Source organism: Pseudophryne corroboree, chromosome 2 (assembly GCF_028390025.1).
Source record: "Pseudophryne corroboree isolate aPseCor3 chromosome 2, aPseCor3.hap2, whole genome shotgun sequence".
Taxonomy (NCBI): domain Eukaryota; kingdom Metazoa; phylum Chordata; class Amphibia; order Anura; family Myobatrachidae; genus Pseudophryne; species Pseudophryne corroboree.
Genome location: NC_086445.1, coordinates 691,356,656 through 691,382,874, shown reverse-complemented (window position 1 = coordinate 691,382,874; position 26,219 = coordinate 691,356,656).

The following is a 26,219-nucleotide window of genomic DNA, read 5'->3' as shown; positions in this document are numbered from 1 at the left end:
GCGAGGCTCGCCGGACGATCCTCTTACGACCTGAAGATGAACGTGAGGAACTGGAGGAGATCTACGACATACTGGGGGATATCTACAGGGACGCCTCCTCAGCGGGAACCCTCCGGCAGCGACTGTTTGGCCGGTTCCAGAGGGAGGACGAGTCCATACCCCAGTACGCCAACGCACTCCAGGAGATGATGGGAGAAGTGCGTCGAAAGGATCCTGATGGGTTTGGGGCACTCACCAACACCAGCCAGATATTACGGGACCAGTTCGCCATGGGACTCAGGAATGTGCCCTTGAGGCAGGTCATGCTGGATAAAATATCCCAGGATGACACCTTAACCTTCCATCAGGTACAAATTGACGCCGTAGCCAGGGATCGCAATGCCAATTACGGACCTCACGCTATGTTCCCTCAATGGGTGCAACCGGTGTCCGCGCCAGTGGCTAGCAAGGAAACTAACCCATTGGAAACCTGTGTGCAAGATCTAAAAGAAACCTTCCTCCGGGTGACCAAAGAGATGAGGGAAGAAGTCGCCCAACTGCGGGACGAAGTGTACCGGCGGGACCACCAGGGTACGGAGTCCAGGTCCCGAGAGAGGGACACCAGACGGCCCTGTGGACGGAGCACTGGACCAGATAGCCGTCCTGGAGAGGGCCGGGGCCCTCGTTGTTACCGCTGCAATCGGTACGGGCATATTGCCCGAACCTGCACGGAAGCGATCCCGGAGGCACAGTTAAACTGACCTCCCTCGCGGTAACGGGACCACCCATGAGGGAGAGCGACGAGGGGAAGTCAGCCATTAACGAACAGGCTGAATTGGTAGGAGAGTGTCCCATAGTAGTCGGCCGCCTTGGGGAAAAAGATCAGTCCTGCCTGTTGGATACCGGCTCTCAGGTATCCACCATGTCTGAGGCCTGTTTTCTGGCACACTACGCTCACCTCAAGGGTGAGGTGTCCGAGAGCTTCATTACCCTCACGGCGGCTAATAACCTGCCCATCCCCGTGGTGGGGGTGGTGTGGATGGAAATAGAAGTCTGTGGCCAAAACCTGGGCAGAAAGGGGCTGCTGGTAGTTAGTAGTCCCGGGCTGAGCCATGGCCCAGTGATCCTCGGGATGAATGTGCTCCGACATCTCGATCAGCTGTTATTCCAGGAAAATGGACCACGATATTGGAAGAGTCTGGGAGTTCAGCGTCCTGTCCAGCAGGCTCTCCAACAGGTGGGACAACAACAAGGAGCCAGGGGCCTAGGGGCTATCGATGAACACCTGGGCCTTTTGAAGGTTGGTCACCACCAGTGCCTGGAGTTACCCCCTCGTCAAGAGATCCTTATCCCTTTGGAGGTACGGACTCACTAGAGCCTAAATGGCATGGAGGTAATGGTAGAGCCAACAGATGTGCTGGGGGTAGTGTCTGGGGTGATGGTGGCGCGTACCGTGTCGGTGGTGACCGGGGGGAAGATCTCCGTCCGCTTCTGTAACCTCACCGACCAGCTTTGTTGAATCCCGGCAGGGGCAGTCATAGCTCAGGTGGTGGCGATTCGTGACGGTAGTATTCAGGGGATGCGAAAACTCTCTCTACAGCCAGAGGCTTCGGAAGCATGGGCATTGTCTGTCCGAGTGGAAGAGCTGGAAGGGGCCAGCCCCGAGTGGAACGGTACGGTTATCCGAACACAGATGGATGTGTCGCTGGAAGAGTGCGCGGCCGGGGACGTGGCCAAGTTGGACCAGATGCTCTGGAATCAGCAGAAAGTTTTCTCGCGACATGAGGAGGATTTCGGATACACGGATGACCTGCAACATGAGATTCGCACCGGAGACGCCCCCCCTGTTCGAGAACGGTATCGGCCGATACCTCCCCGTTTGTATCAAGAAGTAAAGACAATGCTGCGTCAGATGCTGGACAATCACGTGATCCAGGAGAGTAAGAGTCCATGGGCTGCACCCATAGTTCTAGTCCGAAAGAAGGATGGGACCATCCGTTTCTGTGTAGACTATCGGAAGTTGAACAGTTGCACCTTCCGGGAAGCTTACCCTCTCCCTAGGATCGAGGAGTCACTAGCCGCGTTGGGCAATGCAAAATTCTTTTCAACCTTGGACCTAGCCAGTGGATACTGGCAAGTACCTGTGGTCCCACAGGATAGAGAGAATACCGCGTTCGTTACTCCCATGGGATTGTTCGAATTTTGTCGCATGCCATTTGGGTTGAACAATGCGCCCGCCACGTTCCAACGGATGATGGAGAGATTGAAAAAAGAAATTATTTCCCCTCACAGCGCTGGTAATCAGCTGCTCAACTCCAATCCCAGGTATACACCAACACCTGTAGTTAATACTGCACAAGAAAAAGGATTTGGAGAGGAGTGTACAGCGCTAAAAACCCCTTAGATTCGGATAATATCTATATGTTAAACACAGTAAAAAAAAATTTGTCCTTTACACATAAAAAACGGAAGAATATACAATGGTAAAAATTCTAATAAATATCTTGGTGGATAATTAGTAAAAAGCATATGATATAGAGAGTGTTAAATTGAACATTTGGTAATTATTATGCAGACTTGATATCCAGCTGATTGTCAGTAGTGAGATCGGTTTAAGCAGAGTCTCTGTTTTTGCTGTGCTCACTATGAAACTGACACTCACTTTAAAGAAACCAATACCGTTCACTGAAAGGTATCTTTATATTCTTTGATCCCATCTGGCATCTTCAGGATTCAAGACTCCAACAGACCAATCACAAATGGATAAAAAGAAGTACCCCTTAGGGAATTTATTCACAAAAACTTAACAGATTTTTCTTTAAAAAGGACACAGAACGCATACCCGCTCCCAGACAGAGGCTGTGCTTCACTACTGAGATGTCCGGAATATCTCAGTCCGCTGTAACGGCAAACAGCCTCAGGCGTGCGGGTAAGTTACGACTCTCTCCTGGATCAGCTCCCACGTCACTACAGCATCAACGCGTTTCGGGGGTCCGCCCCCTTTTTCAAGATACACTGTAGCAGATACGGATCTTCCTTATATGTTCTCAAAGGGGTTCTGATTGGATCATTCTCAATGAGGTCATTGTAGGCGGGTAGTTTTAAATTCAGTCACACACCCATTCAGAACTTACGTATTTCACTATTACATTGACACTCGTCTACATGTTTAACAGATACAATATAAATGGTAAGTTACACAATTGCGAATGTTAAAAAACATGTGTTTAATTAACAATAAATACTAAGACACATACAATAAAGAACTAGCTCGCATTTCATTCCCATTCATACTATTCCTCCATGAATGGGTTCCATATGCATAGGGGAAAGAAAGGAAAAGGAGACAATTATTAGTGATGGTTGTTATAAAAACCATTTGGTCTCAAATTCTTTATTAAGGCCATCAGGTGACAAGGTTCTCATCTCAAAAATCGTTTGCATTTCCAACTTAGCAAGTCTAACGGATCTATCACTAGTCCTCCAGTTGCATCTTGCAACTTTTATCCCTGCAAACATTTTAATATATTTTGGGTCACAATTATGTGCGGTCTTAAAGTGCATTGACACATTATGGTTTTCATAACCCCGTCTGATGTTCCTGACATGCTCTGTCAGCCTATCTTTTAATGGGCGTGTCGTTCGCCCAATATATTGTTTGTTGCACTGACATTCTAACAAATAGATTACATATTTGCTATTACATGTAATAAAGGTATTAATCCTCTCTTTTTTATTGTTACTGCTTGATGTTACTTCTACAATCTTTCTTTCTGTTTTGCAGGTTTTACACATGGCACATTCCCCACATCTATGAAAGCCCTTAGTTATAATTGACATATTGGGCTTAGGAGTTTCTATAGCACTGTTCACTTAGACTTGCTAAGTTGGAAATGCAAACGATTTTTGAGATGAGAACCTTGTCACCTGATGGCCTTAATAAATAATTTGAGACCAAATGGTTTTTATAACAACCATCACTAATAATTGTCTCCTTTTCCTTTCTTTCCCCTATGCATATGGAACCCATTCATGGAGGAATAGTATGAATGGGAATGAAATGCGAGCTAGTTCTTTATTGTATGTGTCTTAGTATTTATTGTTAATTAAACACATGTTTTTTAACATTCGCAATTGTGTAACTTACCATTTATATTGTATCTGTTAAACATGTAGACGAGTGTCAATGTAATAGTGAAATACGTAAGTTCTGAATGGGTGTGTGACTGAATTTAAAACTACCCGCCTACAATGACCTCATTGAGAATGATCCAATCAGAACCCCTTTGAGAACATATAAGGAAGATCCGTATCTGCTACAGTGTATCTTGAAAAAGGGGGCGGACCCCCGAAATGCGTTGATGCTGTAGTGACGTGGGAGCTGATCCAGGAGAGAGTCGTAACTTACCCGCACGCCTGAGGCTGTTTGCCGTTACAGCGGACTGAGATATTCCGGACATCTCAGTAGTGAAGCACAGCCTCTGTCTGGGAGCGGGTATGCGTTCTGTGTCCTTTTTAAAGAAAAATCTGTTAAGTTTTTGTGAATAAATTCCCTAAGGGGTACTTCTTTTTATCCATTTGTGATTGGTCTGTTGGAGTCTTGAATCCTGAAGATGCCAGATGGGATCAAAGAATATAAAGATACCTTTCAGTGAACGGTATTGGTTTCTTTAAAGTGAGTGTCAGTTTCATAGTGAGCACAGCAAAAAACAGAGATTCTGCTTAAACCGATCTCACTACTGACAATCAGCTGGATATCAAGTCTGCATAATAATTACCAAATGTTCAATTTAACACTCTTTATATCATATACTTTTTACTAATTATCCACCAAGATATTTAAAGGAATTTTTACCATTGTATATGCTTCCGTTTTTTATGTGTAAAGGACAAAATTTTTTTTTACTGTGTTTAACATATAGATATTATCCGAATCTAAGGGGTTTTTAGCGCTGTACACTCCTCTCCAAATCCTTTTTCTTGTGGATGATGGAGAGATGTTTGGGAGATTTGAATTTTGAGGCCTTACTGATTTACCTGGACGACATCATCGTGTTTGCAGCAACCTTGGAAGAACACTTTGCTCGACTTGACATGGTTCTCCAGTGGTTGGAGGAGTATGGTCTGAAGCTTAAACCTCGCAAGTGCCATCTGTTGAAATCCAGTTTGGAGTACCTCGGGCATGTGGTGTCCCGCGATGGGGTATACCCAACCCCCAGCAAGGTTGCGGCAGTTCAGGAGTGGAAGGTGCCCACCACTGTCACGGAACTGCGGGCGTTCCTGGGTTTGGTGGGGTATTACCGACGCTTCATCAAAGATTTTGCCCGGATCGCGGAACCCCTACATGCATTGCTTAGAGGGATTGCGACAACGAGGAAAGCCACCCTGGAGACATGGGGAGAAGCGCAGGACCTGGCCTTTAACCGACTGAAGGAAAGTCTCACTGAAGCTCCGGTGTTAGGGAATGCAGATTTTGAGAAGCCCTTCATTTTATACATGGATGGAAGTCTGCAGGGGTTGGGTGCGGTCTTGGCTCAAGTTCAGGATGGACAGGAGCGGGTGATTGCTTACGGCAGTCGCAGCTTGCGAGAGACCGAGAGGAACGCAGACAACTACAGTTCCTTCAAGCTGGAATTGCTGGCGGTGGTGTGGGCAGTAACTGAGAAATTTGCGGAATACTTGACCGCCGCTCACGTGGACATCTTTACGGACAATAACCCCTTGGCGTACCTGGAGACTGCCAAGCTGGGTGCCCTAGAGCAACGATGGGTGGCCAGGTTGGCCAAGTTTTCCTACAAGATTCGTTATCGTTCGGGGAAGAGTAATACCAACGCGGATGCCCTGTCTGGCTTCCCAGTGGAACTCCCAGAGCCTGGTGAGGAAGAAGACGACGGTGGGGAGGAAATGCCGGATCTAACTCGTGTGCGGCAGCCCGTTGGTAGAGAGTTATGTCAACAGAACGCCCGGACTGCCTTACTCAGGTACACGGAAATGGACTGGGCACAGGAGCAACAGGCTGACGAGGGTTTGGACCTTATTCGGCAGTGGATACAGAGGGGTCATCTGCCATCTCAACGAGAGCAGGATGGGCTGACCGGATTCTGTAGGAAGGTGGTGCGTCGTTGGGACCAATTGCGGGTCTGTGCTGGTACCTTGCCGAGGCAATGCTATTTGGAGCAGGAAATGCGTACTGTTGAGCAGGTGGTGGTGCCGGAAGTCCGGGTGCGGGCATTGGTGGAAGAGGCGCACGAGCAGGGGGCCCATTTGGGACCCCATAAGACATACCATTGGTTGAGACGCCAATATTTCGCCCCCCGGCTGCAAGCGTCGTGGATCAGGTGTGTCGTGAGTGCAGGAGGTGTGCGGTAGTTAAGCCACAGGAACAGCACGTGCCCATCCAGACGATCCAGACCAGTCGGCCGTTGGAGTTGCTGATGATTGACTACGTGTTGATTGGAGAGTCTGTTAGTGGACACCAGTATGCCCTGGTGATGACTGACCATTTCACTAAGTTCACGGTAGTGGTCCCGACCCGAAACCAAACTGCGGAATCAGCAACACGGGCAATCATTGAGCATTTCATTCAGCAGTACGGTTGCCCCGAGCGGATTCATTCTGATCAAGGGGCCTGCTTCCAGGGGCAGCTGATGGAACGTCTCTGCCAGCTTTATGGCGTTCAAAAGTCCCGTACGACGCCTTACCACCCGCAGGGAAATGGAGCCTGTGAGAGGTTTAACCGGACTTTGCTGCAGATGCTCCGCGTGTTGGAACGAGCTAAGAAGCAGCGATGGCCCGAACATGTACAGGAACTGGTCTGGACTTATAACAACAGAGTTCATCACACCACCGGATTTTCCCCTTTTTTTTTTGTTGTTTGGTCGACCGGGGCGGGAGGCGCACGACTTACAGCTGTCCAGAACCGAAGAGGAAATTCCCCTAACCCCTGCCGAATGGGTAGAGGAACACCGACTACGGCTGAAGACGGCCCACGAGCTGGTTGGAAGGCTTATCGCGGATCAACAACATGCGCCTGCGAGGTCCCACGAACCTGGGCCGCTGGCCGTGGGCCAGCGGGTGTTGGTGCGGGAGGTCCGCCCGGGGGGAAAACTGTCAGAATGGTGGGAGGTTACCCCATACATTGTTCGCCGTCGCTTGTCCCCGGGTGGTCCAGTGTATCAAGTGGAGTCTACTGACGGGACGGGACGTCTACGCACGTTACATCGGAGTAAACTGCGACCTTGTCCTTTCCTGGATCCGGTTATTGATGTTGGGTCCCCTGAAGAGGCGGACAGAGTTGAAGCTCCTGCCTGGGAAGCTCCTGGTCCCCTGCCAGACGAAGAGTGGTGGTTGCCTGTCGAGGAGAATCAGCCGGATGAGTCATCAAGGACTCAACCCCCAACTGACGTAGTCGCTTCTCCCTTACCAAGACGTTCTCAGCGTTCAAATAGGGGTGTTACGGGCCCCCGCTACGCAGACCCAAACTTTGTGTGGTCGGACTCTTGCTTTGTGGGGACCACAAAGGACAAAGGGGGGGAAATGTGAAGGGGGTTGTCCCCTTCCCCCGTGCGTCGCGGCGGGTGGCAACACGGCGGGCCTCGGCGCGGCGGCGGGTAGGCCCCAGCCTGGAGCCTGGAGGGACTTGCATCCGTAAGGATTCAAGCCCCTCCAATCACGTCGCCGCATTTTGAATGGCGCGCCAAGCGCGAGCCAATCAGAGCTCGCGCCTTGGCCGCCAATGGGAAGACGGCGCGGCGAGCCAATCGGAGCTCGCCGCATCATAGCTACGCCCGCTCCCAGCATCATATAAGAGACGCTGCGGAGCGGGAGCAGTCAGTCGGGCGCCGGACGAAGACAGAAGAGGAGCTCCTGAAGAAGAAAGAAGACTCCTTGCAGAAGGCTGAAGACCGGGCGGCGGCGGCGGCGGAGGAAGCGGAGTCCACGGAACCGGCGGCGAGGAGGAAGATGTCGGCGGAGGAAGGCTCCCAGCAGCGGAAGTCCGGCGGAGAGTGCTGCAGCGTGTGGAGAGCAAAAGAGCTAACGAAGCTCCCCGCTGCAGCCTCTCCCACCGAGACAGGTAGGCGGCCTTGGGCCACCTATACATACATATAGTCCACCCTAGAGCACCAGGGACAGGCACTAGGCCTGCGGGGATAACCAGGCCCTCTCGGCCTGTGACCACAGTAGGCAGGCCTTCGGCCTGTGCCCCAGTCCAGGCCTCTCGGCCTGTGTCCAATTCAGGCTTCGGCCTGTGCCCCAGTCCAGGCTTCGGCCTGTGCCCAGGTCCAGGCTTCGGCCTGTGCCCCAGTCCAGGCTTCGGCCTGTGCCCAATTCAGGCCTCCGGCCTGTGCCCAATTCAGGCCTCCGGCCTGTGCCCATATCCAGGCCTCCGGCCTGTGCCCAATTCAGGCCTCCGGCCTGTGCCCATATCCAGGCCTCCGGCCTGTGCCCATATCCAGGCCTCCGCCTGTGCCCATATCCAGGCCCCCGGCCTGTGCCCATATCCAGGCCCCCGGCCTGTGCCCATATCCAGGCCTCCGGCCTGTGCCCATATCCAGGCCTCTCGGCCTGTGTTCAGTTCAGGTCTCTCGGCCTGTGCCCAGTTCAGGCCTCGGCCTGTGTTCACCCAGGCTCCTAGGCCTGCGCCCTCACCCAGGCTCCGCCTACTGCATCTTCCAGGACTCAGGGTGATTTGTTACGGACCGGCCCGGACAGGATTGGTTGGGAGTGGGCCGTGTGGCAGCTCCCGAGGGGTCCGTGGTCGGGCGTGAGGAGCCGACTGGCCCCACGCGGTGTATACTACAGGGGATTAGAGAGTGTGGAGTAACGTTCCCGTCCCACACGTCACTATTCCCTGATAGTCGGGAGTGGACGGCCGTCCGCCCTGGACACCCCGTTCACGTCCCCTACCCAGAGCAGAGAGGAGTAGTCTGTGATCAGCACCTGGTAAGTGCAATTGGTTATTCGGGGTTAACCTGTTAGGCCGGGGAATTGTTCTACTGACTTGTTGGTTATCGAATGTGTTTAGTTAGTCCGGTCTCTGCTAGTTCGGAATAGAACCAGTAGCCTCAGTTGTTGGAGACAGTTTGTTCAGGCAGGCGTAGTTGGCTGTAGTTGTTGTTAGCCGTTAGTGTAGCCTGCAGTTAGGGAGGCTGCTCTTCTTGCCCCAACAGGAGCAGAGAGGTGCGACTATCAAGGTGACCAGCAAGTTGGGAGTGAGTATTACTCTGTGTCTGTTTTGTCATTGTCCCCGTATACCGGTCGGGGGTTCGCTCACGGACGTGAGGATCCCTCTCACCACATAACGTGCGAGAGTGCGAGAACTGGGTAGCTGAGGCCTTTCGGCCAGTGATGACCTTCCGCCCAGCCGGTAAAGGTCACTGCTACCCCTGACGCGCCCTGTACCTCGGACGGAGGTCGGCACGCACATCTCAACCGGTACACTCTTTCCTCCTAGGTCCTTCATCGACCACTGCGGGGAGGTGTTCGTGCTGATGATTGATCCGGAAGGCGGAGTTCCCTGACGCGTCAGAGTACCGTCGGTGACGGGAGTTGCCACAGGTGGGTGGAGTGACGACACCTGCACGGCATCAGGCACACATCATTCGTCCGGGCCTGTTAGAAGTGGAGAGGGGGGTCTCACCTATAGGTGACATTCGGATAAAGCTACCAATCCTGCAGCGGTATAAGTGTGGTAACGTTACCCTGAAATCAAGTGTTTTCTAATCAAATGCCCTTTTTTTGGTCCAAAAGAACTGTCCACCAAATAAGGACAAGCAATATCTACTGGCTGGACAAAATTGGGAGGCATATTAATTGAGGGGTGAATTCTTAAAGATTGGAGTATGCATATTCAATGTACTTCTTTTTATTTTACAGTATATTTAGATTTTTTTGGTCTTTATTAAATACGTGAATATCTTTTTACTAAGTAATGTGTCATTAGTACATTTTAAATTAAAAATGAGCACTGCTATCTGTTATATTTGTTGCCTTTTGTTATATGAGAACTGACTACTCTCGCCTTAGCAGCCGCTAGTGGAATAACTCCCCACACCAGCGCCCATGATTTATCCTATTGATAAAAATCTTTTCACTCTATACCCGACACTATAATATGGACCCCTGTATACCTTACACTCAGGGCGGATTGGGAACAAAAAGTGGCCCTGGAAAAATTTGTACTAGTGGCCCCACATGGGCAGCACCAGAGGTGTAAGGTCTAGCCATGGGACATGGCAGCAGCACCCTCCCCCCAAGACTGTCCAGATAGTGGGCATGTCCAGCATCAAGAGGGAAGTTAAAGGAAATAAAATTAAATATTATGAGCACATTATATGATATACCTTTAGAATTTAGGAAACGATGTAATTCTTTAGAAATATATATTTTCTTGCTTATTACACCAACCGAGTATCCCAATCACTATTCACTCAATCTTATATGTCAGCCAAGCAGGCAGACAGAGCATACACTAGATCATCTGCAATCACAGGTAAGTGGCAAAGAAATTTTCATATAAGCAAATTATTTTGCATCTTATTCATTATGTCTATAAATAGGACCACATGGCCTCAAACAAAACAGGCCCCACTGGTGCTTCGGCCCACCGGGGATCTTCCCTGTGACCCCTATGGCCAATCCGCCTCTGCTTACACTACATTATTGACCCCTTTATGCCCTATACTGCATTACTGATCCCTTTATACCAGCCACTACATTGCTCACCCCTCTATACCCTACACTAGAGGTGGCCAAAGCGACGACCGCAATCGACTGGTTGACCGTGAACATGCAACCAGTTGATCGTGGAGGACATTCTGCAGCAGCTGAAAAGAATCAGGTGGATTCTTATTGGCTAGCTTCACCAAACTGAAGCAGCCACGGCTAGCTGAAGCCACAGCTGCCTGTACGCTGTCACTGTGAGAGCACAGCCAATAGGAATCAGGCTTATTCTTATTGGCTGAGACTAACTTGTGACAGCCTCCATTCAGATGATGCCACAGCCAGAGAGCCGGGTTCAGGGAGGGCACGGGGGCAGTGCCGGCTAGGGGGCGCAGTGCAACCAGCACTAGGTCCCTCTACCAACCAAAACTAGCGGGCTTGGTGGTACCACAGCTATCTGCCACACTAAGGCTGCTGCTGGATTGACATGGCTGAGCACAAGGAAGGGCTCACACTTACTCGCGGGGCTGAGAACATCGCGGCTAATAGGATTGACCCCTTAGATTGTACGGTCCAAGCTACTGGAGTTTCAAGAGCACGTGCTTGTTGAGACTAATGGTGAGAATTTCATACTGTTCTAAAGGCCCAAGTACAGACACAGGTGTGTGCTCCAACCTGTCGCACACCGCTTGCAATCCCCTTTACATTCTTGGATTGATCTGATGCACACATCATATACTGCACTGTATACCTTTAATATACTTGATGTTTTTAACTCTGTAAACCTTTTTTGCCTTGTTAATAAACCTAAGACCTTGTGATGTTTTCTCCCGAGTGGACTAAACTCACACACTGCGCCACCTATAGCATCCTTAGATCTGCCAATACTTGAAACCATCCTCTTACATTATCAGCTGTTTAGCTTCCATATCCTCTGCTGTAATGCTAAGTTAAATATCCTTTTAGCGCCTATTGTGGCTCATCCATTGTTCCTCTATGCTTTGTGATTTATTCTGCTAATTGCATCCATGCATTTATTATTCTGCTTATCTGTGTTTATGTATGCTTGCTGTTCTCATTAATGTCCTTATTTGCATTATTTGTTATGTACTCTAATTCACAGCTGTGTTTTCATAGTAGAACTCTGTATTATATATTCATTTCATAATGTTAGTATTGGACATATCATACACCAGAACAAAAAAGGGGCAACATAAACTCCAGGATTAGGGTGCATATGGTAAAGGTATTCCTAAAGAATCACCTGATACCCCACAACTGTGGGGTCCCCCTCTCCTCATCTCCTCCCCCCACCACCAAACAAGTGGGAGTATACCATTCAGGAGGGTATACAAAAGGGTAGTCTCATTGCGACTCACCTCATTAGAAGCACTGTGACTCCGTTTCCAGATTATAACAAACTTTTAAATACACCATCTACTGATTTTATTCAGAAGCAGCATACTACATCTTCACATATCAAATTTCATTCACAAAACACCCTTTTGTGATTATTCCACTCATCTTTTCCAAATGCTCATCCTTCACAGCCTTTTTCTCTCTCATCCTTGCACCTCCTCTTCATTCTATCCACGAGATACGCAGTCCTTTATTGGTACTGGTTCTATTCTTCCTTCTTTTTTCTCTTCTTCCGTGTTTCATTTTTTTTCATTCCTTCCTTTTCTTTCTTTCTTTCTTTTTTTCTTTCTCTTTCTTTCTTTCTCCCCCCTGTTTTTCGTCTTTGAACTGCGCTGTATCTCACCTGAACTTTAGCACTACTCATATGGTCGGGATACAGCGGCACCATTTTTCTATTATTTTCTTATTGTGTCTTTCCCTCCCTTTATTTCAGCTATATACACAATTTTCCTTAGGTGAAGCACAGTATATATCTTCTTATGAAAATGTGTACTGTTATCCCCGAATGGTCCTATGGACACTTTGTGGCATTTTATAAATAAAATCAAATATAATGTTAATAGGCAGCTTTCACATCCTCAGTCTGGGTTGTACAGTATCTTTTTACAATGTTCAGGCTACAGTAAAAGTGAAAGTTCCCATTGTCAGGGGTGCCCATAGGAGGAACCAGAGGTGACTCATCAGGTCAGGGGGCCCTGCTCAGCCAGAAGGAGCTTGCTCGACATTCCTGACCAACGTCTATGTAAAGCTCAGCCACTCAACCTGCACTGTTGCCTAAGCAAGGACGTCATTCAGTTACAAAAAGAAGAGGTGGTTTTGTGTTACTTGGATTGAGGCGCAAACTGGGACCATATTGGTGACCATAGTGTCTCAGTATCTATAGTAAGGTTATAGCTACATTGGTATTGCTGAACAAAAAGTGAGGGAAGTACTGATGAATATGAAATAGTTATTGTATTTAATAAACACATCTTGTATATCCTCGTTTGTCACAATTTATACAATCTTTATACAAACCTCCAATTAGTCTTATTCTTCTGCTATATAAAGATTGTGGGGTCAATTTACTAAAGCTTCTAAAACAGAATTGGTGATGTTGCCCATAGCAACCAATCAGATGCTGTCTATCATTTCTCTGTTGAAAATGATAGACAGCATTTGATTGGTTACTATGGGCAACAGCACCAATTCTCTGTTTTAGAATATTTAGCAAATTTACCCCATTGATTCTAAAGTACACAGTGATAACAAATTATCTTGACCATTCAATAATTTTCCTTTTTAAATACCATGTATGGGTGAAGTCTTTTAAAAATGTATTGAAGAATATGTATGACCCAGTCCAGCCAGCATTCATGTGAAGCATTTGCATATATGGACACATTTTTTGGCACCCTTACAGCTCATTGAAACAATGCTACATTCCTCCTGAAAAGTGCTAACATCAAGCATGGGGTGCCTTGAATTTGTGCAGAGCACAATGAAATATCAGGACTATCAAGACTTTTTGGAGTGTAACATACTGCCCAGTGTCAGAAAGCTCATGGTTCCTCCTATAGGATAAAGGGGGTAATTCTGAGTTGATCGCAGCAGCAAATTTGTTAGCAGTTGGGCAAAACCATGTGCACTGCAGGTGTGGCAGATATAACATTTGCAGAGACAGTTAGATTTGGGTGGGTTATTTTGTTTACATTTAGGGTAAATACTGGCTACTTTATTTTGACACTGCAATTTAGATTTCAGTTGGGACACAACCCACCCAAATCTATCTCTCTCTGCACATGTTATATCTGTCCCCCCTGCAGTGCACATGGTTTTGCCCAACTGCTAACAAATTTGCCACTGCGATCAACTCTGAATTAGGCCCAAAGACCCAAAACCAGGGGCGCCGATCGCTCTGCTGGGCCCCTGCACTAGGAGGAGGTGTGGCCAACATGGGGAGGTGTGACCACACCCCCTTCTTAGAAAAAAAATAAAATAGAATCTGTGCTGGAGGGTCGATGGTGACAGGTACGGTGGGCAGTGTGGGGGCAGATGCGATCGCTCCCCCCCCCACACACACACATCCCGATTTATGCAGTGAGAGAGGACTGACAGCACACAGCAGCATGTCAATTTTCTCTCTCACTGCCCAAAGTCCGTCATCTGCAGCGGTGCACGCATGGAGAGGGAGGGGAACCCCTCCAACAGGCCCGGATAAAGAGTACTCACCCCATCTCAGCGCCTCTACCGAAAACATACAGGTAAAAGCCCCCAGGATAGATAACAGAACAATGAACTGTTCTGAAGTGGCCTTCTATGAGCCCTGATCTGAATCCTATCAAATATCTATGTAAATATCTGAAGCATGCAATCTAGAGAGAGCACCAATCAGCTGGAGCAGTTTGCTAAGGAAGAGTCGACCAAACTACCTGTTGGCAGGTACAGAAGTCTCATTGTTAGCTACAGAAATCTATTGATTGCAGTAAAAGTTGTGAAAGAAACTATTAGGTAAAGGGTCCCATCATTTTTGTCCATACCATGTTCATTTGTTTAATTGTTTAAAATATTCAGTTGAATCAAAAATCTAATGCAAAGTCTGATTCCTATTAAATATGGAATAAACAATAATGGACACCAGTTCCTTTTGTCACTTCAAAGTTATTTCAGTGAAAATCATATTTTTTCATGGGTGCCAACAAATTTGTCCACGTCGGTATATTTTATTTAAGCATTAGCGGTTATGAAGAACTTTTACTGTCACAAATTCCGGCCATTTGTGTTTGTGACATAAGATACATATATATCTCCAATCAATAGATAGACTTTAGTAGATACTCAAGTAAAAAACTGCTATGGCACTAAACCTCATTATTAGTCATTCTGCCCCCTATATGTTTATATTAAGCAATTTGGCTCACATAACCATATTTTGAGTTACTTAATTAAAATTACAATTTACAGGCCCTTTTCTCTTCTGTTTGGAAGCTCTGCCCCCAGTGATACTGTTCCTGCTCTGATTTTCTCTGTACTTGTAACTCCTTGTAGCGTTCAACCCTTGTATTACCCCTTCACCTGCCGTTCTCCTTATGGGCACTTGCTATGTCTATCCTAGAGCCAGATCATCCATTATACAGCCTAGGCTCCTGCCTAGGATCCAGTGGAGACTGGGTCAACAGAGCTGGCCTAAGGGGTTGCCTGGCACAGGGGGATGTGTCCCAGGACCCCCTCTCTTGGGCATGATCAACAATTAGGCTCACCAGGCAGCAGCCTGGGGCACCAGGTCTTGAGAGGGTGCAACCTGCAACCTCAATACATCTACCCTGCTACAGCAAGAAAAAAGATTTTGTGGGCGCACTGAAAAAATACTTTAATGGCGGCTGCTGGTTTTGTAAATCACAATTTTATTCACAATAATTAAAAAATTAGACAATTTATAATCCTTACACACCGTAAAAACAACTAGCTGGAACTAGAACACTTATCTTAGATCTAAAAACTTGCCAATATGGCATAATTTGCTGGTTAGTTAAACATAAATTTGCATGCATGCACTATAGGTTAAAGCCACTGATTAGTACTGCACATAAAGCTCAAGCAGGATGTTAGTGTGACAGGACAGTTCTTATAATTGTGAGCCTGTATATACTTCACCAATGTGGGGCTGATCTTTACAGAGTCCACTGAAACATGGGAACGCGTGAGTCCTCTAAATTGGTGGTATCCACACTTGTGTTTACTGGCCCCTGTCTGGGATAGGATTAGGTGATTGTCACTAACCAGTTCCAAGACTGCCGCTCTGCGGCGGCTCCCCCAGACTATATCCTGATGCTGGATGTTTAGGCCTTTTGCGCCGCACGGTACCGGGGCTGGGGAGCAGGTTCGACCACAGGAGACGCTGAATCGCCGCGTTCCGCGGCTTCCGGGTTCGGGGCTTCCGGCTTCCGGATGCGTTCCACCTGCGTTCCACTGACGTGTGTAGGTCACCTGACGAGTTTCTCCGCCTCTAAAGGGGCGGTTTCATCAGAGGTACCCTGCTACAGTCCTGAAGTAGAACTTGTCACACACCTGAGGCAGCGGCCGTCGCGCTTACCCCTGCGTGTCTGCTGGTCCGTCTGGCGGTCCCCGCCTCCGGCGGTCGTCGGGTCCCGGCGTCTGGCTGGCGCTGCTCCCGGCGGTTCCCCGGAGTGTGGGCGCCGCCATTGCACCCGGCTTCACGTGGGCGGGAGTGGGTGGCGTCACAGAACCGCTCCACCAATCCTGTTAGGGCGGGAGATTCAAAACCAGACGCCGGGCAGAGCCCCGGCGCCTGAGTATCGTCGATTTTCCAGAGGTGATCTCCAGTGCTCCTGTGACCGCTGTGCTACCTCCTAGAGTTTCCAGCATCCAGTCAGCTTTCCCAGCATATCGTGCTGCTCGCTCACCTAGTCTTCAGTGTTTTTAAACATCGCTCACGAGTTCTTCAATCATCAGCGTCTTTGAACACTGCTCACAAAATCTTCAGTGTCTTTATCATCGCTCACAAGTTCTTCATTCATCAGTGTCTTTATCATCGCTCACAAGTTCTTCATTCACCAGTGTCTTTATCATCGCTCACAAGTTCTTCATTCATCAGTGTCTTTATCATCGCTCACAAGTTCTTCATTCATCAGTGTCATTATCACCGCTCACAAGTTCTTCATTCATCAGTGTCTGTATCATCGCTCAAAAATTCTTCATTCATCAGTGTCTTTAAACATCGCTCACAAGTTCTTCAATCATCAGTGACTTTAAACATCGCTCACGAATTCTTTAGTGTCTTTCACCATCGCTCACAAGTTCTTTATTCATGTACCTTTAAACATCGCTCACAAACTCTTCAGTAGCCTTTGACATTGCCCACCAGTCCTCTTTCTTCCATGTGTTGCTGTATTGCTCCCTTCCCTAAATAAAGTTCTTCAGCATTTCTTCATCAAACACAATTGTCAGAGTCCTGTATGAGGAAAACCTATATCTGGCCTTCTCTGCTCCGACCCAGCTGTGGTGCCTCTTCCCGACCATCGGAGGAGCCCCCGAGTTCACAACACTCCCAATCCAGGTCAGTGACAGTATACTCAGGCCACATGGACCCGGGGGATCGGAACCCAGAGGCAAGTGCCATCCAGGACTTGGTTTCCCGAGTTCAGAGTCAGGAGGCTGCACAGAGCCAGGTGATGCAGTATCTCCAGGAATTATCCGGTCGGCTGGATCAAATTCAGGCTTCTCTGGCTTCAGTAGTTCCGGCTCCAGCTCCAGTGCCCGCTCCAGTGGTTGTCCCTAGTAATGTTCAATCCTTGTCTGGAACTAGGTCACGCCTTCAGCTTCCCACTCCCTCTCGCTATAATGGGAATCCAAAGAATTGCCGTGGTTTTCTCAACCAATGCGAGGTGCATTTTGAACTTCTTTTGCACAACTTCCCCATGGATCGGTCCAAGGTGGCGTACATTATTTCCTTACTGGAAGGTTCAGCGTTGGATTGGGTGTCACCATTGTGGGAGCGATCTGATCCTTTGGTTTCTAGTTACACCAATTTTATTGCGTCATTTCGAAGGATCTTTGATGAGCCCGGCAGAACGACCGCTGCTTCTTCAGACTTGCTCCGAGTCCGACAAGGCTCCCGTTCAGTGGGGCAGTATGTGATTCACTTCCAGACCATAGCTTCAGAACTATGCTGGAATAATGATGCTCTCCGGGCTGCCTTTTGGAACGGGCTCTCCGACCGCCTAAAGGACGAACTGATCACTAGGGATCTGCCAGATTCCTTAGAACAGTTGATCTCACTCTGTGTAAAGGTGGATCTTCGCATGCAGGAACGGGGAGGCGAACGTAGTCGGTCAGATCGATCCAGATTCCGGTCTCTCCCGTCTAAGCAAACGGTTACTCCAGGTCCAGACGAACCCATGCAAATCAATCGATCTCGGCTGTCCCAGGAAGAACGACAGCGACGTTGTGAGGGTAGACTCTGCCTCTACTGTGGAGCCGCGGATCATTTTCTCAAGTTCTGCAAGTCCCGTCCGGGAAACGGGCAGTCCTAGCTTGTTCCGGAGGAGTCGAGTTAGGAATGACATCTAAACCTTCTCCGACAGTGGACTGTTTACTCTCCGTGTCTCTGTTTCCTGAGTCAATAGCCAAACCTGTTAAAGCTTTGCTGGACTCTGGGGCTGCAGGGAATTTTGTTTCCCTTTCTTGTGTCCAGAACTTAGGTTTACAGTTACAGTCTGTCAAACGGCCTATTACGTTGACCGCCATCAATGGTACCCAAATTTCTAATGGTCTTATTACCAGTCGCCAATCAGGCTGCAGGTGGGAGCTCTGCATCAAGAACATCTGGAGTTCCTAGTGATTCGGGAGATGCCCCACGATCTGGTTTTAGGTCTTCCTTGGCTTAAAATTCACAACCCTCACGTCGACTGGAAGTCATCACAAATACTGTCCTGCAGTTATTTTTGTCATTCTAATTGTCTCACTCCTGTCTACCCGCTCCGGGTATCTTCCAAGTCGGATGAAGAGCTCATTCCGGAGGTCTATCGGGAGTTCACAGATGTCTTTTTGGAGCAGGCAGCCGATCAGCTACCACCCCATAGACCCTGGGACTGTCCCATTGAGCTCATCCCAGGGAAAATGCCACCCCGGGGACGTACTTACCCCTTGTCTTTACCCGAGACCCAAGCTATGTCGGACTACATCAAGTCTAATTTGCTGAAAGGATTCATTCGCCCCTCTACCTCACCGGCGGGAGCAGGTTTCTTTTTTGTGAAGAAGGACGGAGGGTTAAGACCGTGTATTGACTATCGGGGGTTAAACGATATCACCGTTAAGAACAAATACCCTTTGCCGCTCATCACGGAGCTATTTGATAGGGTTCGCGGAGCCCACGTCTTCACTAAGCTCGATTTAAGGGGAGCCTATAATTTGATACGCATCCGACAGGGGGGTGAATGGAAGACGGCCTTCAATATCAGGGACGGGCATTATGAATATTTGGTAATGCCGTTTGGCCTCAGCAATGCCCCTGCTGTTTTCCAGGGATTTGTGAATGAGATATTCCGGGACATGTTATACCTAAGCGTAGTGGTATATTTGGATGACATTCTGATATTTTCTAAGAATCTCACAGAGCACAGAGTACAGGTCAAGGAAGTACTTCTTCGCCTACGAAGGAATCATCTCTACGGCAAAATTTCCAAATGTACCTTTGAGGTCCCTTCAATTCCATTTCTTGGCTATGTCATCTCAGGTACGGAGCTCCGCATGGATCCGGAAAAACTCACTGCCATTCGGGACTGGACTCAGCCTCTCTCCTTGAAAGCGGTACAAAGATTTCTGGGTTTTGCGAATTACTACCGGAAATTCATAAAGGGATTCTCTACCATTGTGGCACCTATTACTGCCCTAACCAAAAAGGGGTCTGACCCAAGTCACTGGCCTTCTGAAGCGGTAGCAGCGTTCGCCCGATTGAAAGCAGCCTTTATGTCCGCTCCGGTACTCCAGCAACCAAATTTTTCAAAACCATTCTTCTTGGAGGTCGATGCTTCCTCGGTAGGCATCGGTGCCGTACTTTCCCAGTACTCCTCTGATGGGAAGTTACATCCATGTGGTTTCCATTCTCGCAAGTTCTCTCCCGCTGAACGAAACTACACCATTGGAGACCAGGAACTTCTGGCGATAAAATCTGCCCTAGAAGAATGGAGGTACTTATTGGAAGGTGCTAAACATCTAATTACGATTTACACCGATCACAAGAACTTGCTGTATCTCAAGACGGCCCAGTGCTTGAATCCCCGTCAAGCTAGATGGGCGCTCTTCTTCACTCGTTTCTCGTTCATCATTAAGTACCGGGCCGGGACTTTTAACACTAAGGCTGATGCTCTATCTCGTTCCTTAACGGCCTCGGATGAAGAAAATTCAGTTGAAAAGGCTTTGATTCTCAGTCCAGTCTCTATTTTGGCAGCTCCTACCACTCTGGCTCCTCCTCCTGGGAGAATGTCTGTACCAGCTAAATTTCGACCAAAATTGTTGCAGTGGGCTCATATCTCCAAGTTTTCCGGTCATCCTGGAGTTCAAAAAATGTGGGAATTTCTACGAAGGTCATACTGGTGGGATACTATGAAGAAGGATATACAGGATTATGTCAACTCATGTCCTCAATGTGCTTAGCACAAAACTCTTCGTCTGCCTCCTGCGGGGTTGCTTCATCCACTATCCATTCCTAAGAGACCTTGGACCCATATTTCGATGGACTTTGTTACCGAATTACCCTTCTCCAAGGGTCATAATACCATCTGGGTGATTATTGACCGCTTTTCTAAATTGGCACATTTTATTCCATTGACCGTGTTACCGTCAGCTCCCAAGTTGGCTTCTTTATTCATTCGTGAACACTTCCGTCTGCACGGGTAACCTCAGGAGATAGTCTCTGATCGGGGGGTGCAGTTCACGGCAAGATTCTGGAGGGCCCTCTGCTCTGTCTTACAAATAAAGCTCAAGTTCTCATCTGCTTACCATCCTCAAACCAATAGGCAAACTGAACGCGTCAATCAGGATTTAGAGACTTTTCTCCGCGTTTATCTCTCTCCTTCGCAAGACAATTGGGTGGAACTGTTACCCTGGGCCGAGTTTGCCCATAATCATCTGTACCATTCCTCCACTGGTGAGTCTCCATTCTTTATTAATTATGGATTCCATCCTCAAGTTCCAGAATTACCCATCTGTCCTCCGGAAGATGTTCCTGCTGCAGCCTCTACTCTCCGGCACTTCAGTCAAATCTGGAGTAGGGTTCATGCTAACCTCAAGAAAATCTCCGGCCGCTACAAATTCTTTGCGGATAGGAAGTGACGGGCAGCTCCCCAATACAAAGTGGGTGACAGGGTATGGCTCTCTACCCGCAATCTCCGTTTAAGAGTGCCTGCTATGAAGTTTGCTCCAAGGTTCATTGGTCCTTACCCCGTGTTGCAAGTCCTGAACCCGGTTGTCTGCAAATTGGGATTGCCTTCCCACTTTCGGGTACCAAATTCTTTCCATGTCTCTCTCCTTCGTCCTCTTGTTTTGAATCGGTTCCATTTAGAATCTCCTAGGCCAACCTCTGTAGAGACTGAAGCTGGAACGGAATTTGAAATTAAAGCTATTCTTGACTCTCGTTATCTTCACAAGAATCTACAGTATCTGGTAGAATGGAAAGGTTATGGTCCTGAGGAGAGGAGCTGGGTCAAAGCTGCTGAAGTCATGGCTCCCCGACTAGTGCGGATCTTCCATTCCAGACATCCAACAAAGCCCGGGAAGTGTCCGGGGGCCACTCCTGGAGGAGGGGGTACTGACACACACCAGAGGCAACGGCCGCCGCGCTTACCCCTGCGTGTCTGCTGGTCCGTCTGAAGGTCCCCGCCTCCGGCGGTCGTCGGGTCCCGGCGTCTGGTTCCCCGGAGTGTGGGCGCCGCCATTGCACCCGGCGTCACGTGGGCGGGAGTGGGTGGCGTCACAGAACCGCTCCACCAATCCTGTTAGGGCGGGAGATTCAAAACCAGACACCTGGCAGAGCTCCGGCGCCTGAGTATCGTCGATTTTCCAGAGGTGATCTCCAGTGCTCCTGTGACCGCTGTGCTACCTCCTAGAGTTTCCAGCATCCAGTCAGCTTTCCCAGCATATCGTGCTGCTCACTCACCTAGTCTTCAGTGTTTTTAAATATCGCTCACGAGTTCTTCAGTCATCAGCGTCTTTGAACACTGCTCACAAAATCTTCAGTGTCTTAATCATCGCTCACAAGTTCTTCATTCATCAGTGTCTTTATCATCGCTCACAAGTTCTTCATTCACCAGTGTCTTTATCATCGCTCACAAGTTCTTCATTCATCAGTGTCTTTATCATCGCTCACAAGTTCTTCATTCATCAGTGTCTTTATCATCGCTCACAAGTTCTTCATTCATCAGTGTCTTTATCATCGCTCACAAGTTCTTCATTCATCAGTGTCTTTATCATCGCTCACAAGTTCTTCATTCATCAGTGTCTTTATCATCGCTCACAAGTTCTTCATTCACCAGTGTCTTTATCATCGCTCACAAGGTCTTCATTCATCAGTCTTTATCACCGCTCACAAGTTCTTCATTCATCAGTGTCTTTATCATTGCTTACAAGTTCTTCATTCACCAGTGTCTTTATCATCGCTCACAAGTTCTTCATTCATCAGTCTTTATCACCGCTCACAAGTTCTTCATTCATCAGTGTCTTTATCATCGCTCACAAGTTCTTCATTCATTAGTGTCTGTATCATCGCTCACAAATTCTTCATTCATCAGTGTCTTTAAACATCGCTCACAAGTTCTTCAATCATCAGTGACTTTAGACATCGCTCACGAATTCTTTAGTGTCTTTCACCATCGCTCACAAGTTCTTTATTCATGTACCTTTAAACATCGCTCACAAACTCTTCAGTAGCCTTTGACATTGCCCACCAGTCCTCTTTCTTCCATGTGTTGCTGTATTGCTCCCTTCCCTAAATAAAGTTCTTCAGCATTTCTTCATCAAACACAATTGTCAGAGTCCTGTATGAGGAAAACCTATATCTGGCCTTCTCTGCTCCGACCCAGCTGTGGTGCCTCTTCCCGACCATCGGAGGAGCCCCCGAGTTCACAACACTCCCAATCCAGGTCAGTGACAGAACTATTTAGTTACACCTTCACAAACCTGGCTCCCAGCAGTTTTCGGATCACGGGCGTCTTCTAATGATGCCACGTGATTGCATGGGCATGACACTGTCACAATGTGCTGAGTAGCTAGGAAGAGCGACTGGGACTGTATAACTTGCCTCATCTTAGAACAAGTAGGAGTGGACAGAGAGAAGAAACTAGGTGCCTTTGAGTCAGTTCATCCCATGTAACATGAATTTTTTTAGAGATGAGCAGGTTCGGTTTTACTCAGTTCTCAAAACGGCATCTTATTGGCTCACGGATGTCCCATGTTATGGATAGCCAATAAGTTGCCGTTTTGAGAACCGAGTAAACCCGAGTAAAACCGAACCCGCTCATCTCTAGAATTTTTTGGGGAAAATTAGGACGTGGGAGTAGGTTAGGAGTGATTCATAGAAGTTGCTCTGATTTATAAAGTATTGGGGCTGCAATTAAACTTAATTATTCATTATTTATTTATCACATTTTCCATGAATATCATTTGTACAATTAGGTTTTAAGATATGCAATTGTAATAATCTTCTCTGAAGGATGTAAGGGTGGGGGTGGGGCAGCATCACAATTTGTTAGGGGCCCATAATTCTGCATGAATAATAATTAATAATTAATAATAATAATAATAATAATAATAATAATTTTATTTAAATAGCACTCTTTCTCCACCAGGAGCTTTACAATAAAACAATGCACATAATACAGAAGATTTAAGTAACTCAGCAGTAGACAAGCCCACAGACATAAAAAGGAAAACCTGGAACACAGCGTAAGTAAAATGCAGGACTGGTGTATACATTTTGGGTAATAACTTCCATGGGTTGTGTATTCCACCCTCACAAGGTACTAGGTAAGGCAGCCATCTTGGGCGCACTGCATAGGATTACCGGGGGTGGAATAGTCCACCCAGGAAGAGATGACACAAAATGGGGTGATTACAGCATCTAACGCTCAGAGTAAGGTCCCAACAAAACCTTCAGATCCATGTATTTTTCATCCCATCCGCAAGCGTACCAGATGAGGCAGCCATGTTAAGCCCACTGTGGGAGGTGAGCCATACAAGAACCCAATGCATATATGGAAAAATTTACACTTGTGTAGTAGTATGATATACCCTGTACAGAAAGATCCACATGAAGTACATCCTGCCCATGGAGGAACCATCCAAGTCAACCATCCGGGGTGCACTGCGTAGGTTTCAGCTGGCAGGGTGTGCAATCGGTGTCGAAGTCAAAAATATTACATAAAGAGAACATACAAACTACACACATTTAAGTCACTATACTTGCAAATATGCGCAGCGAGCACAGCAATATATGGTAACACACGCATTTACACGGACATGCCACAGAGATGGATTCAACACTTATTTCATACAGTACATAATTATAATAATATCAAGCGCCAGACATCATGATGATTTAAAATTATATCTAATGAATTAATGTCATGAATGTGTATTATTTGAACGAAGCAAGATAGACCTGTCATATTTACTATTAAAACAACCAGCTTAATGTGTAGATTAATTTGATACTTGTTATTAAGTTGTAGGACATTGCAACAAATAGTTATGATTACATGTATAAAAGCTAAAATCACTTTTATTAGAACAATAGAAGTTCCAAACAGGTAGTGGACAGGAAACTCAGGCCAGCCCTTTGGATGTCTTCAAGGCTGAATCTGATTACCATATACAAAGAAACTGGTGACTCATCGTGAATCCCTCCCCCAGAAACTAGTTAACACATTTTGCTGGTCACACAGGAAGGTAGTTCCTGTTTTGGTCTCAGAGTTGCTGTAAGGTCTGAGACGATGATGGAGTTATTGCCAGCTCTGTTCCTGTTTTGGTCTCAGCGTAAGATCGAGTCCCGGCATGATTTTACAGAAAGAGAGAGATATAACTTAAGGATAATGGTATTGTATCGCTGGCATGTAACTGTATGTAATTGTATGTAACTATGTTTTAACTGCTTACTGTGTGAGTTGTATTCATGTAACTATAGGTATACTGTACTTTGTAATATATATTGAACCCATATCCTTTTAATAGCAAATATATACTTCAATGAGCTTTGGAACTCAGATAATGTGTGGGTGTATTGTTTTCTCTTATGGGATACAGTGTTTTGCGATGTACAGCGCACTTTTATCGTATATGGTAATAAGATGCGCCTGGCGTCTGCAATATATATTAGAGTGGGCATTTTAAATATTTGTGAGAAATCAATTTAGCATTCTTAGATGGGGCTGGTCCGCGATATCACGTTCTTAATGATGCACTGTACATTACAAACGTGGCTGTAATTGACCGGCTCCGATGGACGCATCGAGAAGCTGATGAAAATAACATCCACGTTAATGTATTGTTGTGTTATCAGTAAGCCGCTGATATGAAATTCAAGGGACAATGCATTTCTCATAATATTTAAGATGCTAAAATTTATTTTTATTGTTGCAAAACAAGGTTCAAATAAGTCATATTGTGTTTGATTCAGATTGGATTGCTTATCTGTTAAGTAGGGTTAAAAGTACATTTAAAAGTTGCTGCATAGCCTTGATATAGTTTTTATTTTTAACTCAGGCCTAAAATAACTTCTGGTGCTTGTATGATGTGTGATTTCTTTGTGACAAAGGAAGCCGCATGGTCTGTCCTCCATTTTGGACTAACCACATGGTCTGTCCACCATTTTGTGTAACCCTCATGGATGTGGAAGGGGGAGGAGCAGTGGCCATTTTGGGAAGGTCATTTTTCTAAATGGCTGATTTTCACTGCTCAGAATAATCAGCTCTCCTTGGTCACATCAAACACCATTTATGAGTTACCAATGCATTTATTTAACCCATGCCATAGTCAATTACAAATAGTTTCAGCTGGGCCTAGTGAGAGTTAATAGATGAATACTTAGTGTAAGAATTACACACAGATATAAAAAAAAGTTTTTTTTTTCTTTTACCTCTAGGATTCAGTTAACTCTGCTTGCTAGTTTAGGATAACCATTGAAATGTTAATTAACCTGTCCCACTACCCTCTTGAACAGGCATATGGACCTCTGTTGATATGCAAATTAGAAGCACTGAATGGGTAAGGTGTCTCATAGGAGACCAGTGAATGGTATACATATATATAATATTATTATAATTATGTGTGTGTTTATATCAGTGTATGTTCTGCAAGATAAATATACAATCTGAATCATATCATTTAAATTATTGATTATTGCTAGAGTCATTATAGATCTGTGTGAAATAGGATACATTTGTTGCTATATAGTTAAAACTAAAATAACAGTGTTTAAGGAAGTAAGTATAAAGACACAAACGCAGGTCTGCATAAAAGTTTATACAGAACAAGTTGTGTCTAGTGGGCAATAGTAGTTAGTATTGTTCACATTTATAGAAGCTGTGTGATTTGTTTTATTGCGGACGCAGGGTTTTGTACACGTGTCTCGGACAAAGTAAAGGACTGCGCACGCAACGTAAGGGACA